This window comes from Capra hircus, chromosome 6 (genome assembly GCF_001704415.2).
Source record: "Capra hircus breed San Clemente chromosome 6, ASM170441v1, whole genome shotgun sequence".
Lineage (NCBI taxonomy): Eukaryota > Metazoa > Chordata > Mammalia > Artiodactyla > Bovidae > Capra > Capra hircus.
Genome location: NC_030813.1, coordinates 25,822,476 through 25,848,801, shown reverse-complemented (window position 1 = coordinate 25,848,801; position 26,326 = coordinate 25,822,476). Strand labels below are relative to the sequence as shown.

Below are 26,326 nucleotides of genomic sequence, written 5' to 3'. Positions count from 1 at the left end.
CTTTCAGGATTTGAAATAGCTCTACTGGAATTCCATAGCCTCCACTAGCTTTGCTCGTAGTGATGCTTTCTAAGGCCCACTTGACTTCACAATCCAGGATTTCTGGCTCTAGATGATTGATCACACCATCGTTATTATCTGGGTCATGAAGATCTTTTTTGTACAGTTCTTCTCTGTATTCTTGCCACCTCTTTTAATATCTTCTGCTTCTGTTACATCCATACCATTTCTGTCCTTTATCAAGCCCATCTTTGCACGAAATGTTCCCTTGGTATCTCTAATTTTCTTGAAGAGACCTCTAGTCTTTCCCATTCTGTTGTTTTCGTCTATTTCTTTGCATTGATCGGTGAAGAAGGCTTTCTTATATCTTCTTGCTATTTTTTGGAACTCTGCATTCAGATGCTTATATCTTTCCTTTTCTCCTTTGCTTTTCTCCTCTCTTCTTTTCACAGCTATTTGTAAGCCCTCCCCAGACAGCCATTTTGCTTCTTTGCATTTCTTTTCCATGGGGATGGTCTTGCTCCCTGTCTCCTGTACAATGTCACGAACCTCATTCCATAGTTCATCGGGCACTCTATCAGATATAGGCCCTCAAACCTATTTCTCACTTTCACTGTATAATTATGAGGGATTTGATTTAGGTTATACCTGAATGGTCTAGTGGTTTTCCCTACATTCTTCAATTTGAGTCTGAATTTGGCAATAAGGAGTTCATGATCTGAGCCACAGTCAGCTTCTGGTCTTTTTTTTTGTTGACTGTATAGAGCTTCTCCATATTTGGCTGCAAAGAATATAATCAATCTGATTCCGGTGTTGACCATCTGGTGATGTCCACGTGTAGAGTTTTCTCTTGTGTTGTTGGAAGAGGGTGTTTACTATGATCAGTGCATTTTCTTGTCAAAACGCTATTAGACTTTGCCCTGCTTCATTCCACATTCCAAGGCCAAATTTGCCTGTTACTCCAGGTGTTTCTTGACTTCCTACTTTAACATTCCAGTCCCGTATAATGAAAAGGACATCTTGTTTGGGTGTTAGTTCTTAAAGGTCTTATAGGTCTTCATAGAACCATTCAACTTCAGCTTCTTCAGCATTTACGGTTGGGGCATAGACTTGGATTACCATGATATTGAATGATTTGCCTTGTAGACGAACAGAGATCTTTCTGTCGTTTTTGAGATTGCATCCAAGTACTGCATTTCAGACTCTTTTGTTGACCATGAAGGCTACTCCATTTTTTCTGAGGGATTCCTGCCCACAGTAGTAGATATAATGGTCATCTGAGTTAAATTCACCCACTCCAGTCCATTTTTTTTTTCCTGATTCCTAGAATGTCGACGTTCACTCTTGCCATCTCTTGTTTGACCACTTCAATTTGCCTTGATTCATGGACCTGACATTCCAGGTTCCTATGTAATATTGCTCTTTACAGCATCAGACCTTGTTTCTTTCACCAGTCATATCCAGAGCTGGGTATTGTTTTTGCTTTGGCTCCATCCCTTCATTCTTTCTGGAGTTATTTCTGCACTGATCTCCAGTAGCATATTGGACATGTACTGACCTGGGGAGTTCCTCTTTCAGTATCCTATCATTTTGCCTTTTCATACTGTTCATGGGGTTCTCAAGGCAAGAATACTGGAGTGGTTTGCCATTCCTTTCTCCAGTGGACCACATTCTGTCAGACCTCTCCACCATGACCCGCTCATCTTGGATTGCCCTGCGGGCATGGCTTAGTTTCATTGAGTTAGACAAGGCTGTGGTCCTAGTGTGATTAGACTGACTAGTTTTCTGTGAGTATGGTTTCAGTGTGTATGCCCTCTGATGCCCTCTTGCTACACCTACCATATTACTTGGGTTTCTCTTACCTTGGGCGTGGGGTATCTCTTCATGGTTGTTCCAGCATGTTATTATTTTTAATTACTCTTAGCACATAAATAGTCCGGTTTCCCCAGGAGCAGATTAAAAGAGGTGATATTCTTTGGGACATTATATGACACGGAGGAAAACAGAAGACTCACCATGGACACCATGGGAAAGGTATGTGCTAATTTTCAAACAGGTCTATATCATCTTTATTCAGTTCAGTTCACTCGCTCAGTCATGTCCGACTCTTTGCGACCCCATAAATCGCAGCACGCCAGGCCTCCCTGTCCATCACCAACTCCCGGAGTTCACTCAGACTCACGTCCATCAAGTCGGTGATGCCATCCAGCCATCTCATCCTCGGTCATCCGCTCCTCCTCCTGCCGCCAATCCCTCCCAGCATCAGAGTCTCTTCCAATGAGTAAACTCTTCTCATGAGGTGGCCAAAGTACTGGAGTTTCAGCTTTAGCATCATTCCTTCCAAAGAAATCCCAGGGTTAATCTCCTTCAGAATGGACTGGTTGGATCTCCTTGTAGTCCAAGGGACTCGCAAGAGTATTCTCCAACACCACAGTTCAAAAGTATCAATTCTTCGGCGCTCAGCCTTCTTCACAGTCCAACTCTCACATCCATACATGACCACAGGAAAAACCATAGCCTTGACTAGATGGACCTTAGTCGGCAAAGTAATGTCTCTGCTTTTCAATATGCTATCTAGGTTGTCATAAGTTTTCTTCCAAGGAGTAGGCATCTTTTAATTTCATGGCTGCAGTCACCATCTGCAGTGACTTTGGAGCGCCAAAAAAATAAAGTCTGACACTGTTTCCACTGTTTCCCCATCTATTTGCCATGAAGTGATGGGACCGGATGCCATGATCTTTGTTTTCTGAATGTTAAGCTTTAAGACAACTTTTTCACTCTCCTCTTTCACTTTCATCAAGAGGCTTTTTAGCTTCTCTTCACTTTCTCCCATAAGGGTGGTGTCATCTGCATATCTGAGCTTATTGATATTCTCCCAGCAATCTTGATTCCAGCTTGTGTTTCTTCCAATCCAGCATTTCTCATGATGTACTCTGCGTAGAAGTTGAATAAGCAGGGTGACAATATACAGCCTCTATGTACTCCTTTTCCTATTTGGAACCAGTCTGTTGTTCCATGTCCAGTTCTAACTGTTGCTTCCTGACCTGCATGCAGATTTCTCAAGAGGCAGGTCAGGTGGTCTGGTATTCCCATCTCTTGAAGAATTTTCCACAGTTTATTGTGGTCCACACAGTCAAAGGCTTTGGCATAGTCAATAAAGCAGAAGTACATGTTTTTCTGGAACTCTCTTGCTTTTTCCATGATCCAGCAGATGTTCGCATTTGATCTCTGGTTCTTCTGCCTTTTTAAAATCAGCTTGAACATCAGGGAGTTCACGGTTCATGTATTGCTGAAGGCTGGCTTGGAGAATTTTGAGCATTACTTTGCTAGCATGTGAGATGAGTGAAATTGTGCAGTAGTTTGAGCATTTTTGGCATTGCCTTTGTTTGGGATGGGAAAGAAAACTGACCTTTTCCAGTCCTGTGGCCACTGCTGAGTTTCCCAAATTTGCTGGCATATTGAGTGCAGCACTTTCACAGCATCATCTTTCAGGATTTGAAAGAGCTCTACTGGAATTCCATCACCTCCACTATCTTTGTTCGTAGTGATGCTTTCTAAGGCCCACTTGACTTCACATTCCAAGATATTTGGCTCTAGATTAGTGATCTAATCATCATGATTTTCTGGGTTGTGAAGATCTTTTTGTACAGTTCTTCTCTGTATTCTTGCCACCTCTTCTTAATATCTTCTGCTTCTGTTAGGTCCATACCATTTCTGTCCTTTATCAAGCCCATCTTTGCACAAAATGTTCCCTTGGTATCTCTAATTTTCTTGAAGAGACCTCTAGTCTTTCCCATTCTGTTGTTTTCCTCTATTTCTTTGCATTGATTGGTGAAGAAGGCTTTCTTATCTCTTCTTGCTATTCTTTGGAACTCTGCATTCAGATGCTTATATCTTTCCTTTTCTCCTTTGCTTTTCTCCTCTCTTCTTTTCACAGCTATTTGTAAGCCCTCCCCAGACAGCCATTTTGCTTCTTTGCATTTCTTTTCCATGGGGATGGTCTTGCTCACTGTCTCCTGTACAATGTCACGAACCTCATTCCATAGTTCATCAGGCGCTCTATCTATCAGATCCAGGCCCTTAAACCTATTTCTCACTTCCACTGTATAATCATAAGGGATTTGATTTAGGTCATAACTGGATGGTCTAGCGGTTTTCCCTACTTTCTTCAATTTGAGACTGAATTTGGCAATAAGTAGCTCATGATGAGCCACAGTCTGCTTCTGGTCTTGTTTTTGTTGGCTGTATAGAGCTTCTCCATATTTGGCTGCATATAATATAATCAATCTGATTTCAGTGTTGACCATCTGGTGATGTCCATGTGTAGAGTCTTCTCTTGTGTTTTTGGAAGAGGGTGTTTGCTATGACCAGTGCATTTTCTTGGCAAAACTCTATTAGTCTTTGCCCTGCTTCATTCCACATTCCAAAGCCAAATTTGCCTGTTACTCCAGGTGTTTCTTGACTTCCTACTTTAGCATTCCAGTCCTGTATAATGAAAAGGACATCTTGTTTGGGTGTTAGTTCTAACAGGTCTTGAAGGTCTTCATAAAACCATTCAACTTCAGCTTCTTCAGCATTACTGGTTGGGGCATAGACTTGGATAACTGTGATATTGAATGGTTTGCCCTGGAGACGAATAGAGATCTTTCTGTCGTTTTTGAGATTGCATCCAAGTACTGCATTTCAGACTCTTTTGTTGACCATGATGGCTACTCCATTTTTTCTGAGGGATTCCTGCCCACAGTAGTAGATGTAATGGTCATCTGAGTTAAATTCACCCATTTCAGTCCATTTTAGTTTCCTGATTCATAGAATGTTGATGTTCACCCTTGCCAGCTTTTGTTTAACCATTTCCAATTTGCCTTGATTCATGGACCTGACATTTCAGGTTCCTATGCAATATTACTCTTTACAGCATCAGACCTTGCTTGTATCACCAGTCGCGTGCACTCCTGGGTCTTGTTTTTGCTTTGGCTTCATCCCTTCATTCTTTCTAAAGTTATTTCTCCACTGATTTCCAGTAGCATATTGGGCACCTAATGACCTGGGGAGTTTCTCTTTTGGCATCCTATCATTTTGCCTTTTCATACTGTTCATGGGGTTCTCAAGGCAAGAATACTGAAGTGGTTTGCCATTCCCTTCTCCAGTAGACCAGGTTTTGTCAGACCTCTCCACCATGACCTAACCTTCTTGGGTTGCCCCACAGGCATGGCTTGGTTTCACTGAGTTAGATAAGGCTGTGGTCCTAGTGTGATTAGATTGACTAGTTTTCTCTGAGTATGGTTTCAGTGTGTCTGCCCTCTGATACCCTCTTGCAACACCTACCATCTTACTTGGGTTTCTCTTACCTTATGTGTGGGGTATCTCTTCACGGCTGCCTCAGTAAAGCACAACCGGTGCTCCTTACCTTGGATGAGGGGTATCTCCCTACCTCCACGGTTCCTGGCCTTCAATGTGGGATAGCTACTCTTGGCCCTCCTGCACCTACGCAGCCACCACTCCTCGGGTTGCTCCTCCCGGCCACTGGCCCTGGGCTCGGGAGTGGGTGGCTCCTCCCAGCTGCCACCCTTGACCTCGGGCTTGGGGTGGCTCCTCAGGGTCACTACCCCTGGCCTCCGGCATGAGGTGGCTCCTCCCAGTGCAGCCCCTGGCCTCGGGCTCAGGGTGGCTCCTCAGGGTCACCGGCCCTGGCCTTGGGCCCGGGGTAGATCCTCCTGGCCGCCACTGACCTCGGACGCAGGGTAGCTCCTCTCCGCCATTCCTGCACCATGGCAGACTGGCACTCTAGGCCGCTACCCCTGACCTCGGACGTGGGGTAGCTCCTGTCGGCCGCGCTTAGTGCGCCGGCCCGGCTCTTTCGCAGCCGCCTGGGCTTAGTGCGCCGGCCCGGCTCTCACAGAACCATCTTTATTAGTTATCCAAAAAGTGCACTTTGAAACAAAATTAAGACACTTTCTCCAAACAGCTTATCAAAGATTTCTGTGGATAACACTCAATGTTTTCCTACCGATAGAAATTCATGCACCACTGTTAGGAAAGTAAACTGATGGAAACTTATTGGGTGATAGTTTGACAGTGTTGTGCTAAATGCCTTAAAAATGTGCCTATCATTTAACAAAGAAATTCATTCCAAGGAAATAATTACGCTGTTTTTATTTATTTATTTAGTCAGTTTCCTAGTATTAGACGTTATGTTCCTTCCAGTATCATACTCTTAAAAACAATGCTTTATTTTCTCCACATCCTCAACAGTATTTATTGTTTGTTGATTTCTTAATGATGGCCATTCTGACTGGTGTGAGATGGGGTGGGAGATGGAGAGAGATCAAGAGGGAGGGGACATATGTATACTTGTAGCTGATTCATGTTTATGTTTGACAGAAACCAGCACAATATTGTAAAGCAATTATTCTCCAATGAAAATTTGTTAAAAATGCTTTAGTTAATCTGTTAATAAAAATCTTAAAAATGCTGATAGCTGGGTGCTAGACTTGAAGTTTTCCCTCCTTTACACTTATCTGAGTTTTCCAAGTTTTTGCCTTGAGTGTGTATCACTTCTGAAATAGGAGAAGTTTTCCATAAAGTATATAATTTTATTTTTTTATTTGAACTTCTCTTGTGGCATTTTCCCCTTTTCTTTGTGTTGTAAAACATGTATTATCTCCTTGATTGATTTCTAAGTTTCTTGAAGGCATAGTTTACTCTGCTCAGAATGTCTTACAGTTACTAATGCAGTAAACTTGTAAATGAAATGCCAATAAAATTATGAAGGGCTCTAGTACCACCAGATATTTAAAAATATCAAAAAGTTATTCACTGAAGAGTCAGTGCAAGAATAGACAGTAAGATAAATTTATGTTTCCAAAAGAAAACTTGTAAGTTGAGAACTTATATAGTAAAGGTGCTAATTTAAGTATAAATGAAAGAAAAATTCATCAAGAGTTCATGCTGAGCCAATTCGTTTAGATTCTATAAATTTATATTACACAAAATAATTTGAGATAGATTGAAGAGTTAACTATATAAAAATCAAACTATAAAAATCTAGAAAGAAGGTAACAAATATCTATTTGGTTTCTATATGGAGGGAAAGTGAAGGACAGGGCCTGGTGCACTGCCGTTCACATGGTCGCAAAGAGCCAGACAAGACTGAGCGACTGAGCAACATCAACAGTGGAGAGGATTCTCAAACCACGGAAATGGACTAAATAATAAAGGAAAACATATTTTTATGAATCAAAATTTTAATATGTGTGTTATGCATGTATATATGCACATATAGATTCACAAAAAATTAAAGGTCAAAAATCAAGAAGGAAAAATCATTTATGACGAGTTAGTAGACAACCAGTCACTCATTTCATGCACAAATAGGTCAAATGATAGTAAAAAAATATCAAGATGCCAGTGGATACTTACATAAAATATAGGACCAAACATTTCACAAAAAGAAGAAAATATGTATGACTCACATAAACATAAAAATTTCAACATTCTTAATATTAAAAAATACTAATAAAAAGAAATAGCTAGCTTTTTCTGACAATCACTTTGTTTTTAATGACTACAGTCAATGCTAATGAGAGTAGGAAAAATGGTGACATAAATACTGTTTTACAGTTCTAGGAGTTGTGCCAAATCATTCAAACTTTCTGTAGAGTTACTTAGAAATCAGTTTCACTCTAACCATGTCTCTATCCTTCCTCCAGTAATTCTTACTTAAGGAAACCAGGCAAGTCAAAATTATAAACAATATAAATTATAATAGTCAAAACAATGGAAATGATTGTTTTGATTAAGGTAGTTGCTGATTATTTGGATATACTCAAATGATGAAATATAAAGCAGCTATTTAAAATGATAAAGCATTTTGAAAACATGAGAAAACATTTTAGAACAAGCAAACAGTAATTCAATATACGGTGGCTTTCACTGGCAAAAAAAAAAAAAAACAACCCTAAAATGAGAAACTGTTTATATGACATGATCTCTACTGTATAAAAATTATTTTAAGGGATTGAAAAGAAATATGCTAAAATTTTACCAGCTTATGTCTGAAATTGCAATGATCTCTTTTCTTTTTTTGTGTGATTTTCTTATTGCTACAAATTATAGCAAGTAAGTGTCAATTCTTTGGCACTCAGCCTTCTTCACAGTCCAACTCTCACATCCATACATGACCACAGGAAAAACCATAGCCTTGACTACACAGACCTTAGTCAGCAAAGTAATGTCTCTGCTCTTGAATATACTATCTAGGTTGGTCATAACTTCTCTTTCAAGGAGTAAGCATATTTTAATTTCATGGCTACAGTCACCATCTGCAGTGATTTTGGAGCCCCCCAAAATAAACTCTGACACTGTTTCCACTGTTTCCCCATCTATTTGCCATGAAGTGATGGGACCGGATGCCATGATCTTCGTTTTCTGAATGTTGAGCTTTAAGACAACTTTTTCACTTTCCTCTCTCACTTTCATCAAGGGGCTTTTTAGCTCCTCTTTACTTTCTGCCATAAGGGTGGTGTTATCAGCATATCTGAGGTTGTTGATATTTCTCCCAGCAATCTTGATTCCAGCTTGTGTTTCTTCCAGACCAGTGTTTCTCATGATGTACTCTGTATATAAGTTAAATAAGCAGGGTGACAATATACAGCCTTGATACACTCCTTTTCCTAATTGGAACCAGTCTGTTGTTCCATGTCCAGTTCTAACTGTTGCTTCCTGACCTGCATACAGATTTCTCAAGAGGCAGGTCAGGTGGTCTGGTATTCCCATCTCTTGAAGAATTTTCCACAGTTTATTGGGATCCACACAGTCAAAGGCTTTGGCATAGTCAACAAAGCAGAAATAGATGTTTTTCTGGAACTCTCTTGCTTTTTCCATGATCCAGTGGATGTTGGCAATTTGATCTGGTTCCTCTGCCTTTTCTAAAACCAGCTTGAACATCAGGGAGTTCACGGTTCATGTATTGCTGAAGGCTGGCTTGGAGAATTTTGAGCATTACGTTACTAGCATAGGAGATGAGTGCAATTATGTGGTAGTTTGAGCATTCTTTGGCATTGCCTTTCTTTGGGATGGGAATGACAACTGACCTTTTCCAGTCCTGTGGCCACTGCTGAGTTTCCCAAATTTGCTGGCATATTGAGTGCAGCACTTTCACAGCACCATCTTTCAGGATTTGAAACAGCTCAACTGGAATTCCATCACCTCCACTAGCTTTGTTCGTAGTGATGCTTTCTAAGGCCCACTTGACTTCACATTCCAAGATGTCTGGCTCTAGATTAGTGATCACATCATCACGATTATCTGGGTCATGAATGCTGGCGACAGAATGAAACACTAACACTGCAGAGTGGTTTAAATCTTTATATTTTAACACTTGCTTTTTACAGCTGCTTTATTTTATATCTCTTGCATAACAACCTACAGGGCAAGCTGCCAAGCACTATGATTTAGAGACTATACAGTGCGCAGGCGCAGGGCAAGATAACCTTTACCTTGACTTATTTACTGCGGCTAAGACTTTGTTTTGGGGAACTTTCTTATCAACGTAGAATCTGTTTTGTCCCAGGGTCTGTTCCTTTTGAGGAATCAGAGAAACATCCTTGTGTGCAAGAAATGTTCTTTTCCCATGGGAACAAACAGGATTCTTAGCTGAACATCTCGTTTGCAAGAATGTTCAGCCCTGGTTGAGAGTCTCCTTTGCAAGCACTTCTCTACCTTCTTTATACCTTGTTCCCTACATCTCCCCCTTTCTTTTCTTGTAGATGCTGAATAAACGCTTGAATATGCAAAGCTTTTTTTTTTAATTGTTTTCCTTTTTGCCAGCGCAGCTGGTAGACTATAAAAGCAATAAAACATAAAGCAACAATTAACAAAGTATTTACAAAGGATGTTGTTAACAATGTAGATACATGCCCTAAAGGATTAAGGTTATCTAATCCTTTTTGAAGACTCTTCAGTATATCAGAACCAAGAATACCAGGCAGCGTCTTACTAAAAGTTGACAATATAGTTTGTTTCAATTTCATAATTTCAGCAGTTAAATTTTGGTGTCCCACTAAAGACCTTTTTACCTTTTCCCAACCCTCACTCATATTAAAGGGAACAGGAGTTACACATAGGTGAGATGAGTTCCAATCACATTTTAACACACTCTTTGTAGCTAACACAGTCACTTGATCTCCTAACCAGGAAACAGTGTGTTGTAAATTCAATACATCAGTAGCCAATTGAGCGTCCAAATCATGCTGTTGTTGCCACAATAAATGAGCATCTTTATGCCATTTTCTGACAAAATCAGCAGTCTGTATGCCTTGACGCAAAGCAAGACCTGCTACAGTTGCTGTTGCTGTTACTGAAGCCACGGCGAGAATTGATGCGATGACAATGCCAAGCATTCTTCGAGATCGATGGAGAAGAGTTTGCACAGCGTTCACAAGAGGAGCGACAGCAAAAGAGCCCGACCACGGCCGAGTGAGATTCGCAGGCAACCAGAGTCAGCCCGTGCTTTCACAGTGACCGAAGAGTGATTACTGGAATGGACCATCTTGTTTTCAACATTTTCCCACCAGGAACGGTTTATACATTGAGTCAAGTTACAATCCGAACATGATATAACTCCCAAAATTTCATTTTAAATCTATTGCCCATACAGTAAAGAATAAGGAAATTTTACACATGCTATAGCAGAGTAAGATTTATTAATATGAAATGAACTTGAAATGGCCCTTTAGGATCATTAATATTTAAAGTAAAGTTTTCCATCCATATAGTAAGGTCACCTGACACTGCCCATGATTATACACTGGAATAGTAAAAACAAATTTATTTTAATCTTTTATTTGCAAAGGAATATTAAAAAAACAATCTTTCAAATCTAAAACCATCAAAGACCAATCCTGTGGAATCAAAGCAGGAGAAGGGAGACCTAATTGCAAAGCTCCCATAGGTTTTATACATTTGTTAACTTCCCTTAAATCAGTCAACATTTTCCATTTACCAGATTTTTTCTTAATGACCGAAACAGGAGAATTCCAAGGAGACGTAGAAGGTTCAATATGGCCAGATTGAAGCTGTTCTTTTACTAATTGTTCTAAAGCCTCGAGCTTCACTTTTGGAAGCGGCCACTGCTCAACCCATTTAGGGACATCAGTTAACCATTTCAATGGGAGAGCTCGAGGAATTTGAGCAGTGGCTACAAGTTTTCCGACGAGATGGTGAGCGTTGTTTCTAAAGAAAATAAAAGATCTCTTCCCCAGATATTAATAGGTACATTAACAATGTAAAAAGAAATAAATACTTTTTTTCCATTAGACAATTGGCATGACAAAGGTTGAGCGCTTCTCCACACATCTGCTATTGATCTTAAGCCTGTTAAAACAAGAGGAATTTTTTCTTTTTTCCAGTCATTAGGCCACTGCTGGAGAGAAATAACCGAAACATCTGCTCCTGTATCCACTAATCTTTTAAACTGTTTACCTTCAATAATCAGTGACATTAAAGGACGAGAGTCATTAATAAGCATTTCCCAAAATATACTTTTTCCCATACTTCCAAAACTATTGACTCTCTTTTCTTACCTCAGCCTTGTCGGCAGCTACCAGAAATAGGGATGCGTAAGGTGGTGCAGAAGGGTTAACAGCCTTGGAAGTTTGTTTTCTATTTAATAAAACCTTTTAAAAGACAGCAGTCATTGCTTCTACAGAATTTGAATCCTCCCCAGAACTCATATCTCTATCTGACTCAGTGGATGAATCTTTATTATCATCCGGAGGTTTGGGCGGAGGCCGAGGTGAAGCCCCCTCCTCAAGGTAACATGAGGCGGCCTCACTATCAGCAGCCATTAATTTTAAAGCCTGCATTATAGCGCTACATAGAGTCCACAGCCTTAAAGGAATCACATTTCCTTTTTGATGTTGCCTTTTTAACTCTTTCTGCACTACTTTCCATTCCTTCAAATTCAGCTCTACTTCTGTTTGATATTGAAACCAATAACAATGCTGCTCTATAAGACAGAATAACTCACTCAAGCGGCGAGTAGACGTTTTAATTCTTATAGAATGCAGGAGCCCCTTAACCAGCTCCATATATTGTGACTTTAAAGACAGGGAATTTCCCATAGTTTTTTTTTCTTTTTTTCTTTTTTTTCTGTTCTTTTTTTCTTATTTTTCTTTTTTTCGAAAGTCCCCCTTTCAGCGTTTCACTCCAGGGTGCTCTCCCTTTTGGATTTTTAATTTTTCTCTTTTTTTTGAAAGTCCCCCTTTTAGCCTTTTGCTCCGGGGTGCTTACCCTTTCGGTTCCGTCGTGCCCCACGTTGGGCGCCAGATGCTGGCGACGGAATGAAACACCAACACTGCAGAGTGGTTTAAATCTTTATATTTTAACACTTGCTTCTTACAGCTGCTTTATTTTATATCCCTTGCACAACAACCTACAGGGCAAGCTGCCAAGCACTACGATTCAGAGACTATACAGTGCGCAGGTGCAGGGCAAGATAACCTTTACCTTGACTTATTTACTGCAGCTAAGACTTTGTTTTGGGGAACTTTCTTATCAACTTAGAATCCGTTTTGTCCCAGGGTCTGTTCCTTTTGAGGAATCAGAGAAACATCCTTGTGTGCAAGAAATGTTCTTTTCCCATGGGAACAAACAGGATTCTTAGCTGAACATCTCATTTGCAAGAATGTTCAGCCCTGGTTGAGAGTCTCATTTGCAAGCACTTCTCAACCTTCTTTATACCTTATTCCCTACACATGAAGATCTTTTTTGTACAGTTCTTCCATGTATTCTTGCCACCTCTTCTTAATATCTTCTGCTTCTGTTAGGTCCATACCATTTTTGTCCTTTATCAAGCCCATCTTTGCATGAAATGTTCCCTTGGTATCTCTAATTTTCTTGAAGAGATCTCTAGTCTTTCCCATTCTGTTGTTTTCCTCTATTTCCTTCCACTGATCACTGAGGAAGGCTTTCTTATCTCTTCTTGCTATTCTTTGGAACTCTGCATTCAGATGCTTATATCTTTGCTTTTCTCCTCTCTTCTTTTCACAGCTATTTGTAAGGCCTCCCCAGACAGCCATTTTGCTTTTTTGCATTTTTTTTCCATGGGGATGGTCTTGATCCCTGCCTCCTGTACAATGCTACAAACCTCATTCCATAGTTCATCAGGCACTCTATCTATCAGATCCAGGCACTTAAACCTATTTCTCACTTCCACTGTATAATCATAAGGGATTTGATTTAGGTTATACCTGAATGGTCTAGTGGTTTTCCCTACTTTCTTCAATTTGAGTCTGAATTTGGCAATAAGGAGTTCATGATCTTAGCCACAGTCAGCTTCTGGTCTTGTTTTTGTTGACTGTTTAGGGCTTCTCCATCTTTGGCTGCAAAGAATATAATCAATCTGATTTCAGTGATGACCATCTGGTGATGTCTATGTGTAGAGTCTTCTCTTGTGTTGTAGGAAGAGGTGTATGTATATGTGTGTGTATATATATATGTATGTATATATATATGTAATATATATATATACACACACACCTATAGTATATATACACACCACATCTTTATCCATTTGTCGATCAGTCATGTCCGACTCTTTGCGACCCCATAGACTGTAGCCTACCAGACTCCTCCCTCCATGGGATTCTCCAGGCAACAGTTCTGGAGTGGGTTGCCATTTCCTTCTCCAGGGGATCTACCCAACCCAGGGATCGAACCCGGGTCTCCCACATTCCTGGCAGATGGTTTAACCTCTGAGCCACCAGAGACCCCAGGTATATATATATACACACACACACATATGTATATTATATATACACACCACATCTTTATCCATTTGTCAATCAGTGGGCACTCCAGTTGCTTCCATACCTTGGCTATTACAAATAATGCTACAATAAGTCTTGGTGTTCGTGTATCTTTTTGAATTAATTATTTTCTTTCAGTAAATTCCCAGAAGTGAAATTGCTGGATCACATAGAAGTTCTTTTTTTAATTTTTTGAGGAACATCCATATTGTTTTCCATAGTTGCTGCACCAATTTGCATTCCTACTAACAGTGCATGAGGGCTCCCTTTTCTCCATATCCTTATCAACACTTATTTGTTGTCTTTTTGATAGTAGTCATTCTGACAAGTGTGAGATGGTATCTCATTGTGGTTTTAATCGTCTGTCTGTTGGCCATCTGTATATGCCTTCTCTGGGAAAAGGTCTGTTCAGGTTCTCTGTCCATTTTTAAAATCAGGTTGCTTGTTTTCTTCATGTTAAGTTCAATGTTGTATTAACTCATTGTATATACTGCGTGTCTGTGTTTATTATGTTTTCATGTCTAACTCTTTTCAACCCCTTTGACGATAGCCCTCCAGGCTCCTCTGTCCATGGAATTCTCCAGGCAAGAATACTGGAGTGGATAGCCATTCTCTTCTTCAGGGGATCTTCTCAACCCAGGGATGAAACTTGGGTCTCCTGCATTGCAAGCAGATTCTTTACCATCTGAGCCATCAGGGAAGCCCAAATGTTGTATACAAGCCCCTTATCAGATAGTGAAGTTGCTCAGTCATATCTGACTCTCTGTGACCCCATGGACTGTAGCCCACCAGCTTCCTCTGTCCATGAGATTTTCCAGGCAAGAGTACTGGAGTGGGTTGCCACTTCCTTCTCCAGGGGACTGGATATTCCCGACCCAGGGATCGAACCCAGGTCTCCCGCACTGTAGGCAGATGTTTTATTGTCTCAGCCACCAAGGAAGTCCCTTATCAGATATATTGCTTGCAAATATCTTCTCCCATTCAGTAGGCATGCCTTTCATTTTGTTTATATAGCTTCCTTAGCTGTGCCTGAGCCTTTTAGTCCAATGTAGTCCCACTGGCTTGTTTTTTGAGGGACAGCTCTCTCTCTCTCACTCTCACTCTCTCTCTCTCTCTTTGCTGCTGCTATATATATAGTGTCTGTCCCCCACATACTTAGCATAGTGCCTGCTCAGGTTTGGAATGCATCGAATGACTGACGAATGAGTGTTCAACGAATGAATGTTCTGATCAAGTAGAATATATTAGTAGAACTTTGTTGACAGGATGATAATGATATTTCAAAGAATCAAAAAAAGTAAACACTCTTCCCCAGGCATATCAGAAAGGACCTTGACACAGCCATTCTTAGCACATCTGAAATGGTCAGAATAAATAAGAGCAATCACACATGTGAAGAGTCCATGTGTGAGCTTCATGTGAAGGGCATGTGGTCAGGACATTCACAAAGCTATCATCAGGGTATTCATTTTGCAAACAATGATCGAGGACCTGCCATGCCTCTGACACTAGGCCTAGTGGGAGGGACAAAAGCGAAAAGACACGGCCTTCTCCACAACTCCAAGAAGATAATGCCAATCGTTAGGGAGCTAACTCCTCTTTAACTGAACAAATCCCAGTGAAAGTTTTGTGGAAAATGATGACTATTTGAGAGAAAAGATAGGGCAGCAGAATCTGAGCTTCTCCTGATTTTGAGACCCAGTATCCTTGGAATTTTTTAGGGCCAGTGAAGTTAAGATGTTCCTTATCTAAACTTACAAGAGACTTTTAAAAATAATTATTTATTTGGCTGCACTGGGTCTTAGTTGTGGTATGGGTATACCACATGTGGTATGTGGTATGGTAAATAATAATATTTATTATTGTGAAAGCAAAAGTGTTTGTCACTCAGTCGTGCCTAACTCTTTGTGACCCCATGGACTGTAGCCCACCAGGTCCTCTGTCCATGGGATTTTTCAGGCAAGAATACTGGAGTAGGTTGCCATTCCCTTCTCCAGAAGATCTTCCTGACCCAAGGATTGAACCCGGGTATTCTGCATTGCAAGCAGATTCTTTACCATCTGAGCCTCCAGGGAAGCTCAATCATTTATCATTATTATTATTAGTGTATTTGTGGTATAAATAAATTGCTATGAGAAAAGCACAATGGATATGATCTTGTGACACAAAAGCTCCAAAAACTGAGTGGAGAGTGAAAAGATAGACTGAATTCATTTCAGGTTGTGAAGGAAATGGGACAGTAGGGAATGGAAGGGACAGACAGTCAGGGATTCTTTTCATGCCACGAGTTTAAAAAAAGGAAAGAACTGAGGCTTGATGTTTCAGCAGCTCTGCTTTTAAAATGCAACCGAAGTACATATGGATATGGACATAGATACAGATATGTATATGGATACGGAACTCCTGACTGCCCAGGTGTTCTTCCCAAGCTCACAGGACAGAAAACCATAAGCTAGACCCAGCTAGCTAACTTTCATTTCTTACTTCTCACAATTGAGAGAAGTAGAGATTGAATAGAGGTGGAAGGAAAACAGCATATATGACTTTAATCAGATTTGCCCCCTTTCTCCTTGTCAATATATTCCATGACTGTAATAAACCTGTGAAGTGCTGTTAATTCTTGGTGTTTTCAGCTGCACCATAAACTGGCAGTCTAATATCTCTATGTGTGTGCTCAGTCATATCTGCAACTCCATGGACTGTAGCCCACCAGGTTCCTCTGTCCATGGGATTTCCCAGGTAGTAATCCTGGTGTGGGCTGCCATTTTCTTCTCCAGGGATCTTTCCAATACGAGGATCAAACCCATGTCTTCTGAGTTTCCTGCACTGGCAGGCAGATTTTTTACCACTAGCACCTCTTGGGAAGCCCCCAGCTAGCTAATATCTAACAAAGCTAGTTTTCATTCCTCTAATCTGGGTTGCAAGGAGATGAAGATCTTTTACCTTTCACTTTACTTCTAATGTACTAATGTGAATTTTTAGTATAAAGATGCATAATTGAAATATGCATAAGTGATGTAAAAACAAGCGCTGAATACATGGATTTTCAAAATATATATGGCCTTGAATTTTAAATCCTAAAAGATGATGCTGTGAAAGTGTTGCACTAAATATGCCAGCAAATTTGGAAAACTCAACAGTGGCCACAGGACTGGAAAAGTCAGTTTTCATTCCAATCCCAAAGAAAGGCAATGCCAAAGAATGCTCACACTACCTCACAATTGCACTCATTTCACATACTAGCAAAGTAAAGCTCAAAATTCTCCAAGCCAGGCTTCAACAGTACATGAACCATGAACTTACAGATATTCAAGCTGGATTTAGAAAGGGCAGAGGAACCAGAGATCAAATTGCCAAAATCCACTGGATCATAGAAAAAGCAAGAGAGTTCCAGAAAAACATCTACTTCTGCTTTATTGACTATGCCAAAGCCTTTGACTGGATCACAACAAACTGTGGGAAAGTCTGAAAGAGATGGGAATACCAGACCACCTGACCTGTCTCCTGAGAAATCTGTATGCAGGTCAAGAAGCAACAGTTAGAACTGGACATGGAACAACAGGCTGGTTCCAAATTGGGAAAGGAGTATGTCAAGGCTGTATATTGTCACCCTGTTTATGTAACTTCTATGCAGAGTACATCATTCAAAATGCCGGGCTAAATGAAACACAAGCTGGAATCAAGATTGCCAGGAGAAATATCAATAACCTTAGATATGCAGATGACACCACCCTTATGGCAGAAAGCAAAGAAGAACTAAAGAGCCTCTTGATGAAAGTGAAAGAAGAGCGTGAAAAAGTTGGCTTAAAACTCAACGTTCAGAAAACAAAGATCATGGCATCCGGTTCCTTCACTTCATGGCAAATAGATGGGGAAACAATGGAAACAGTGACAGACTTTGTTTTGAGGGGGCTTCAAAATCAATGCAGATGGTGACTGCAGCCATGAAATTAAAAGATGCTTGCTCCTTGGAAGAAAAGCTATGACCAACCTAGACAGCATTTTAAAAAGCAGAGACATTATTTTGCCAACAAAGGTCTGTCTAGTCAAGACTATGGTTTTTCCAGTGGTCATGTATGAATGTGAAAGTTGGACTGGGAAGAAAGCTGAGGGCCAAAGAATTCATGCCTTTGAACTATGGTGTTGGAGAAGACTCTTGAGAGTCCCTTGGACTGCAAGGAGATCCAGTCAGTCCATCCTAAAGGAAATCAGTCCTGAATATTCATTGGAAGAACCGATGCTGAAGCTGAAACTCCAAAACTTTGGCAACCTGATGTGGAGGACTGACTCTTTGGAAAAGACCCTGGTGGTGGGGAAGATTGAAGGCAGGAGGAGAAGAGGACGACAGAGGATGAGATGGTTGGATGGCATCACTGACTCTATGGACATGAGTTTGAGTAAACTCCGGGAGTTGGTGATAGACCAGGAAGTCTGGAATGCTGCAGTCCATGGGGTGGCAAAGAGTTGGACACGACTGAGCAACTGAACTGAACTGAGCTTGAATCACAACTAAATAATATCTTTAGGGTATGAGACTCTGCTAAATATAACATTGACTTCTGAAAGTTTCAGACATAAAACTAAAGAAAATTGAATAGTCAAATGTAGTTTTGTTAAAAAATAAAAATTGTGAAATATTCTAAATGGAAGGGACCTGAACATCCATTGATTTCATTAACCTGTGGAGCTCATATACCCTACAAAGCATAGTGTTAAATGATAAGTAACTAAAGCCAATGTTCAACATATTATACTAATATTGGCTCAAGTCCCCAGTTTTAAAAACCTGGGGATGTGCCTGTAATGAATAGGAAACTTGCTTATCTTGTTTACCTTTTAAATATGAATGACTATCTCAGAATCTTGCTCACAGTAAGAGGATCCAGTTATTTACAATAATGAATTAATGAATCCATGGATGTGAGGAGGCCACTTTTTCTGAAGTAGAGGGACAATATTTGAAGTCCGTTCAGAGTTATCTAGAATTCCAATAATGGAATTCTTTAAGATTTCACATGTTAGAAATTTTGATAAAATTTCTGAATTTGGGGTTGAACAACATAGATCTATTGCTTCTTAGCTTCTAAAATGTGCCCAAACTAATCATATAGTCATTAGCATTATTAGTCATCCTATAAAAACACATAAATATTCGTATCTTAGTGCCTTCCCAAAGTTGAGAAAACGTGAACCCCATTTATTCATTGGGGCAGAGCCACTAATTATTCTTTGTGTATATTCTCCCTTTGATAAAAAAATATTGAAATTTAATGCTTTAAATTTTAATAATAAGAACCTTCAAAAATAACATTGAAATTTAGCTTTTTAAAGTAATGATCACTTTCATCAGTCTCACTAACAAATTGGTATGGCAACATGACCAAATTTTGCTCAATGGGGTTCCAGCAGAAATGATGAATGAAGTACTAGGCGATGGTCCTAAAGGCAACAGCACTTTTCTATCCTATCTCCTTCCAGCTAGCTGAGATGGGATCATGATAAAGGCCATCTTAGCCACAAGACAGAAGCTGCGTACTGAAGATGACAGGGCAGCATGGTAGTAAGGAGTCTGGGTCCCTGACAGTGGTGGGGCTGCCGTGACAGCGGCAGACAGCCCCCTGGCCATGCATGACAATGAATAAGCTCCCATCTCAGTTAAGCCACTTTAACTCGGGTATTTATGTTTGAGCAGCCAAATATGATCCTATCTAATCCACTGGCACCCCACTCCAGCACACTTGCCTGGAAAATCCCATAGACGGAGGAGCCTGGTAGACTACATGGGGTCGCAAAGAGTCGGACATGACTGAGCGACTTTACTTCACTTCACTTATCCACTGGCAGAAGGTCAGTCATAGTCTGAACAGATCCAACTATCAAGATATTGAAAATTATTAAAAAGCAAAGCATCCCAGATAAGTGAAATGAGAGAATATAAGACTTTTCGCATAATACCTGGCACATAATAGCTGAACTATTACCATGTTTTCAATTATTAAAACAGAACATAAATTTTCATAGAAAAACAGAGTTTTTTAAACACTAAACCAATACTAGTAACTCAGATATTTCCCAAATCTATCTTTTATTCTGTTTTATTATCTGCCATATGCCTAGTAAATATGTATGCTACATTGTTCTTGAACTGGAGACATGGTGATCAACAAGGAAAGTGAGATCCCAAGTTTTATTTTCCAGGTATATGGGGAGTGACATAATGAACAAGTGAATAAATAAATGAACAGATATGAAAGGAGTTATAAAGAAAATAAAAGAGGGTGATGTACCAGAGATATCTGAGAAAAATATTCTTGATTGAGTGATCAGTGTATGTGTGGGAAGAATGAATATGAAGACTTTCAGGATTCTGGGTCTAATAACTGAAAATCTTATACCAAAAAACCATATAGAAGCATAGAATTTTTAGAGCTGGAAGTTAAAGGAGATACTACAGTCCAGTGTCCTCATTTCATAGACAAGAAAACTGAAGTCTGGAAAGTTAAGAACCCTTTCCAACTGGAAAATTGAACTCAAAATGAATCTGTACATCACAGTTCAGGCCTTTTTACTCCCAGTTCAGAAATACATTCTCTTCATTAAAATTGAAGCATTTATAATGGTTACAAAAGGAGAAAGATTGGGGAGGGATAAATTAGGAGTTTGGAATTAACATACACACACTATTGTACAAATAGATAATTAACAAGGACCTAGTGCACAGCACAGAAAACTCTACTCAATATTCTGTAATAACCTATATGGGAAAAGAATCTGAAAAAGAATGGACATATGTATATGTGTAACTGAATCACTTTGCTGTACATCTGAAACTAACACAAGATTGTAAATCAACTATATTTCACCATAAAATAAAAATAAGGTGAAAAGATAAATAGAATTACACTATAGATGAAAAATAAAATTTTCAAATATTAAAAAAGAAAAAAAATCTAATCATTTGTAGAACTGCTTCCTAAAAAGGATTTACTTTCATCAGTTTCCTTTTGGTGGTTTTGAAGTACTTAGCACAAAACAGGCACAGAAAACGTGAGATGAACCACACTGGATTACCTGCAATAAATGACTTGATATAGCTGCTTAACTGTCAATCAGATAGACATGCTATGAATGCAAGGATGGAGAAGGGGTAAGGAGAAAGCAGTTATTTGTAATATATATCCAGGCACACTGGTAAATGGAGTTGTGGCAGGCAGAATTCCAAAACATCTTCCATACTCCACCAAGATTTCCTGTGAATTAGATGACTATTATCTCCATGATTATGTTACATGAATAACTAGGGGCTTCCCTAGTGGCTTAGATGGTAAAGCGTCTGCCCGAAATGCAGGAGACCCGGGTTCTATCCCCAGGTCAGGGAGATGCCCTGGAGAAGGAAATGGCAACCCACTCCAGTATTCTTGCCTGGAAAATTCCATGGATGGAGGAACCTGGTGGGCTACACAGTCCATGGGGTCGCAAAGTGTAGGACTTGTCTGAGCAACTTCACTTTCTTTCTTTCTTTATGTTACTTGGCCAAAGGAGACTGTCTAAATTGACTTGATCTAATTACAAGAGCACTTAAAAACAGAGGGAGAACTCAGAGATTTGAAACATAAGGATACAATGCACTAATGCTGGCTTGAAGATGGAGGTGCCATGTGAAGGGCTGTAGCTAACCTCTAAGCGCCAAGAGTGACCCCTGGGGGCAGCCATCAAGGAAATGAAGGCTTTAGTCCTACAATTACAAGCGAAAGAATTCTGCCAATAAACAGAATGAGCTTAGAAGAAGATTCTTCCCCAGAGTCTCCAGATTAAGAGCCCAGCCCAGCCAATCACCTTGATGCAGACCCAGTTGAGCCTGCCTACACTTCTGACCCACATTGCTGTCAACTCATAAGTGGGTGTTGTTTTAAGCCACTGCATCTGTGAGGTTTTCTCTTTATTTTGTTACACACACTCACATAAAGATGCAGCTGTCAACATAATTGTTCATATTCAAACCACAATAAGGACATAAAGAGGAGGGTGTTACTAGCCTCCTTTTTCAAATGAGAAAAATAAGAAACACAGAGATGTTAGGTGACTTGCCCAAGGTCAAACATAGTTTAACTCTTTTTGCAAAGAACACATGTCGTGTTGGTATGTAGGTACTTAGCCCTCAGAACAACTTGACAGTATTTTAAACTAGAAAACCAGTTATTCTAACTAATTGTTCTAATTCATAGATTGGTAAAAGTTAGACATTTTACGAACTCTATGTGTTTTATTTGGCTCAGTGGTAAAGAATTTGCCTGCCATTTCAAGAAACGTGGATTTCATCCCTGGGTCAGGAAAATTCCCCTGAGGAAAGAAATGGCAACTGACTCCAGTTTTCTTGCCTGGGAAATTACAAGGACAGAGAAGACTGGCAGGCTACAGCCCATGGGGGTCATGAAACAGTCAGACACTACTGAGCAGCTAAACAACAACAAAATGTGTCTCATTTGGATGTCTAGAAGCCTATATTTGTGTTCTTTTTTATCACTTCCTCTTAAGTATCAAATTTAAAGTAAAAAAGAAATCCAGTGTTATTAAAAGTCAACAGGTTTATGGTAATTAGAAGATAAGAAAGTCTGTGACTAACCAGAGTAGTATATTCTAAATTTTAATATTTTGCATTATGTTTATCGTATGGATTAAAAAATGTATTTTGAAATTAGTTTGACTTGCTTCATTTAAGTATTTAAGCACAAATGGCAACTTTAATACTATGAAGCAAGAAGAGAATGGCATAAAAAAGGAACAAAGAAGAGTTCTTGGGAAGTTAAAATGATTTCTGAAAATTTTTTTAAATAAAAATAATGTAAAGCTTTAAGAAGAAAACCTTTCAAAAAAGAGAGAAGACAAAAACACCCCACAGAAATGATAACAGGAATAAAAGCTAGGAGGAGAAAAACATAATATCAAACATACAACTACTTGAAATTTAAACAAAGAAGAAGCAAAAAGGAAATTATGAAAGAAATAGAAAATTTTCAAGATCTGAAAATATAGAATACTTCTCTTTGCACACTAAAAAAACCCCTCATCAAACACCAGAAACAATTAATGTAAAAATACTCACAAATGAATTACTATGACATTTCAGAACATCAAAGCAGAAAGATTTTCTTTAAAAATCTTTCAGAAAAAAGCACATCATGACAATAAATTAATAAGTAAATAAATAAAAATTTAAAATCAGAATGACTTCATACCTCTTATCAGCTTCATTAGTGATACAAAAATATTAACAATGACTTCAAAATTATAATGGAAACTATTCTGAACCTATTTTCTAAATCCAGCTATATCAAGATTGGAGAGAGTATAGAAGAAGTCTGGGAGAGGTCTAGAGCTCCAGAAAGTGGATTCTGTGCTAAAGAACCTTGGTAAAAGTTAGACATTACTGAGGGTTCAGGCACTACAGATGTCCACAGCACGTACCTAATGTTTAACTTTTGTTTTTATCTTTTGAAATTAAATTTAGAAATTATCAGGGAAGCCTGGCATGCTACAGTCTATGGGGTCACAAAGAGTCAGACATGAGTCACCAACTGAACAGCAACAACCACAGAAATTATCAAATTTTACTTCACTACTTGTCATATTAGCAGATTGCGTGAAGTTTGAGCCAACCTGGGATATACTTGCCATTCAAATTGGCAAAAGCACCAGTTGGTCTTTATTTTTTAATCAATCTTCATTGGAGTACAGTTTTTACAATGTTGTGCTAGCTTCTATTATACAGAAAAGTTACTCAGGTATCAGTTCTGTTCAGTTCAGTTGCTCAGTCGTGTCCGACTCTTTGTGACCCCATGAATCGCAGCACACCAGGCCTCTCTGTCCATCACCAACTCCCGGAGTTCTCTCAGACTCATGCCCATCAAGTCAGTGATGCCATCCAGCCATCTCATCCTCTGTCGTCCCCTTCTCCTCCTGCCCCCAATCCCTCCCAGCATCAGAGTCTTTTCCAATGAGTCAACTCTTCACATGAAGTGGCCAAAGTACTGGAGTTTCAGCTTTAGCATCATTCCATCCAAAGAAATCCCAGGGCTGATCTCCTTCCGAATGGACTGGTTGGATCTCCTCGCAGTCCAAGGGACTCTCAAGAGTCTTCTCCAACACCACAGTTCAAAAGCATCAATTCTTCGGCGCTCAGCCTTCTTCATAGTCCAACTCTCACATCCATACATGACTACTGGAAAAACCATAGCCTTGACTAGACGGACCTTAGTCGGGAAAGTAATGTCTCTGCTTTTGAATGTGCTATCTAGGTTGGTCATAACTTTTCTCCCAAGGAGTAAGTGTCTTTTAATTTCATGGCTGCAGTCACCATCTACAGTGATTTTGGAGCCCAAAAATACATACACATATATCCACTCTTTTAGATTGAATCAGATAGACATATATGTATACCTACTGTTTTAGATTCTTTTCCCATATAAGTCATCACTGAGTATTGAGTAGTTCCCTCTGCTACATGGTAGGTTCTTGTTATCTATTTTATATACAGTGAAAGTGAAGTTGCTCAGTTGTGTCCAACTCTTTGCAACCCCATGGACTGTAGCCTACTAGGCTCCTCAGCCCATGGAATTTTCCAGGCAAGAGTACTGGAGTGGGTTGCCATTTCCTTCTCCAGGGGATCTTCCTGACCCAGGGATCGAACCCGAGTCTCCTGCATTGCAGGCAGATGCTTTACCATCTGAGGCACCAGGGAAGCCCCTATGTATAGTAGTGTGTCAATTTATCCCCCTCTCCCTTTTCCTCCTTGGTAACCATAAGTTTGTTTTCTACATCTGTGACTCTTTTTCTGTTTTGGAAATATACTCATTTGCACCATTCTTTCAGATTCTCCATATAAGGGTTATCATACAATATCTGTCTTTGTCTGACTCACTTCACTCAGTATGATAATCTCAAGGTCCATCCGTGTCGCTGCAAATGCCATTATTCCATTCTTTTTGTGGCTGGGTAACAATCCATTGTCTGTATGCGCCACATCTGAAGTAAATACCCCTCTCCATATCTGATGAATCGGATGTACATACATGTATACCAACTGTTTTAGATTCTTTTCCACTCTTTTAGATTCTTTTTCAGGCTAGTCTGATTTCTGGCATGAGCCAGGCTCCTGAGACTCTGTTGAAGGAGTTCCACTGTAGCTCTGAGAGAGAGCTCAGCTATTTCTGCCAGGTTCCTAAGTTGGTAGAACACTTCTGAGCAGCTCCAGGAAGGAAAAACAACCGAGCTGAGAATGAAATGAACACACAGGAAAGGCAATACAAGAGATGCAGAGAGGTTGCATCCTCATCACATTGCTTTTACTCACCATTCTACATACTGGGCCTGGCACATGCCTGGTACAGCAAGCTACAGGAAAGGTCTGACTGAATTACTGACAATTAAATCTATTTACACTTACTATGATCACTGATATACCTGATTTTATTTCTTCTTTATTTTATGCTTTCTTTCTATGTTGTGTTCTCTATGCTATTCCTTTTCTTCTTTTTGAGTACCTCACACCATTTCCTTTTATCTACTAATTTGGAAGTTATACTAAACATTTTAATATAAGGACTTAACAACTATCTTTACTATTCTCTGAACAAGAGAGGGAACTTATAACAGTAACTCGAATCATCCTACTTCCCCACCTCCAATCCGTATGATTAGGAAGTCTTTTCTCTACAAGAAAATATAATAAATTTCTAAGTCCCTATCAGCCTGTACTATCTACAGAAGAGCTTCATTCAATGTTTATAGTAGCTTCCATGTATCTGATGCTTTGAGGTTTCAGACAGTATGCTAAGTGCTTTATAGGCCCCTCCAGTTATCCTGACAAAAGCCTTACGATATAAGTTTTCCTTATTCTACATGTGAACAAACAGAAGCTCTGGAAAATTAAACACTGTTTGAGGTCAGCAATTAGTTAACAGCAGAAATGATTTAAAAATGCAGGTCTTTCCACTTCCCCAGTCTGGGCTTCTAGCACTAAACTAGATTACCAATAGAAAACATCACTACAGCATACATTCATTTATTCAGCATATGAATTTAGCACCTTTTATGTGCTAAGTACCCTCTCCAGTATTCTTGTCTAGACAGTCCCATGGACAGAGAAGCCTGGTGTGCGACAGTCCATAGGGTCACAAAGAGATGGGCACGACTGAGAAACTGAGCATGCATGCACATGTGCTCACATAGGTGTTTTATGTGTGTGTGTGTGTGTGTGTGTGTGTGTGTGTGTGTGTGTGTACACACATTCAAATAGATATAGAGGATACAGCAAACAAAACAGAATTGGTGCCTATCCCATGCCTTGGATATTGGTGTCACTCTTGGGTACAGTTTTCCATGATCTTCAAGAAGAAAATTTACATAGAGATCAACTTTTTAATAATTGCAAATTTTATTTCTACTGCAATCTATTTGCCAAGATTAACTTTAAAATAGCAGAGATGGCTGTGTGATCATGTGCCACTATAATCGTAAAA

The 26,326-nt window shown here is 39.6% G+C and overlaps 1 long non-coding RNA gene across 1 annotated transcript; it reads right to left on the bottom strand.

Annotated features, from left to right (window-relative positions):
- LOC108636211 lies at positions 9,899–12,376 on the bottom strand. The gene is made up of 2 exons (XR_001918173.1): positions 12,292–12,376; positions 9,899–11,373 (listed from the first exon to the last, which is right to left on the bottom strand). It is a non-coding gene; the product is annotated as an uncharacterized LOC108636211 (long non-coding RNA).